This window comes from Sinocyclocheilus rhinocerous, unplaced genomic scaffold, assembly GCF_001515625.1.
Source record: "Sinocyclocheilus rhinocerous isolate Xijiao unplaced genomic scaffold, SAMN03320098_v1.1 scaffold1945, whole genome shotgun sequence".
Classification (NCBI taxonomy): Eukaryota; Metazoa; Chordata; class Actinopteri; order Cypriniformes; family Cyprinidae; genus Sinocyclocheilus; species Sinocyclocheilus rhinocerous.
The window spans coordinates 3174-4715 of record NW_015640432.1 but is presented as its reverse complement, the minus strand read 5'-3'; positions in this window follow the sequence as shown (position 1 = coordinate 4715).

Here is a 1542-nt window from a genome sequence, read left to right as displayed (position 1 = left end):
AATGATAACATTTAGTTTTGTTGTGTGATTTCTGCTGCCAGCTCCTTTCCAAGAATAGGCCTACATCATGTTAGCTAACAAACTGTACTGTGGTAAACTGCGCTGTCGTTTCAAACGACTTTGTCAGCTTATTGAATTACCGAATTAAAATATTTTTTTAACGAGCAACGATTATCTTGTATTAACATTAAGTTAGCTAATGTGAAATTTTGTGTTAGTAGTTAATGTTGGCTAGTAGCCAATAATTGTATGTTAGCTAGGTTAAACAAGTTTTATGGCTAGCTAACAGTGTTGCCAGTAAGTTACTGTAAAAACCCTTTCAAATGTCTAACAGTGTATTTTAAGATGTGTTAGTAGATGTTTTCAGTTAAGACAGCTTGAACATGCATTTTAGTCTGAGACCAGCCTTAAGGCTTGTCTGTGAAACCGGGGGATAATGTTTAAATAGTGTGCTCTCTTTTCACAGATATGAGGGCCATACTTACAATTCCAAAGCATCTCTTCCATTTCTTCTTCCTTCCAAAACAAGATAGTAGTTAAGAGGGCTCTGAACAGAATCTGTTTTTTTTTTAAATTATTCTTTATTTATTCCTCCGCTGCAATCGCGGTTGCTGTATGAGTAAAATTAACTTACACTCCTCACAAACAACACAGAATGAAAAAGAAACAGGAAGATGTGAATAAAACATCAGTCGAACTCGCCGGTCAGGGTTCAAGCGCGGTTTGTCCGCTGCAGGCGAGTGAGAAAACTAGCTAACGGATGACAAATGTCCGGTCGATTAGACAAAATACACAGTCTCTCAAGGAAAAGAAACAGCAATAAAAGGTAAATGGCGGAAAGGAGCGTCCATCGAACTAACTTATCTAAAACACAGTGTCAATCACGGTGACGAAATGACTCGCTGCACCAGTGTGTGTAGCTTAATAATATGAGTTAATTTAACGTAGCCTTGTTATTTTACATTTGTCCAAACAAATATGTCTTAGTTGAGCTCTTAATGAAAAATATTTATATTTATCAATGTTTTGAACGAAAAAAATATATATAAGCCCATAAGGCTTGGGCCAGCCCTGCAAGCGTGAGACAGTGTGAAAGCCAGAGCTCGGACAGCACACGACCAAACTGAGTTCCCTTTCGTGTCTTCATCAGCAAATTCATAATTATGTCAAGAATCCACATAAACAGGTTTTATTGTTTCTGAGCCACTCTTCGCCCAAACCAGCAGGTTCATAACAGTATACTGCTCGGTCCCTCGCCGCATCGGCTCAAATTCATAAGAAATCACACTTATTATATTAAACATTTATATTTTATTTTTATTTTTATTATCATTTTTTAAAGATTCAACAAAACTTCAGTTAAAATCGTATCTAACTCCATTTAATTATAAACTTGAATTTCAGGTTGAGAAGCCAATTGATGGTCATTTACTGTATATTAACTAATATCTGTATAATAATTAGCATTAAATAGTTTCAGTTGACCGGGATTTTGCACCCTGGCTGTTGACGAACAGTAATTGATTTGGACTGAAGGCCCTG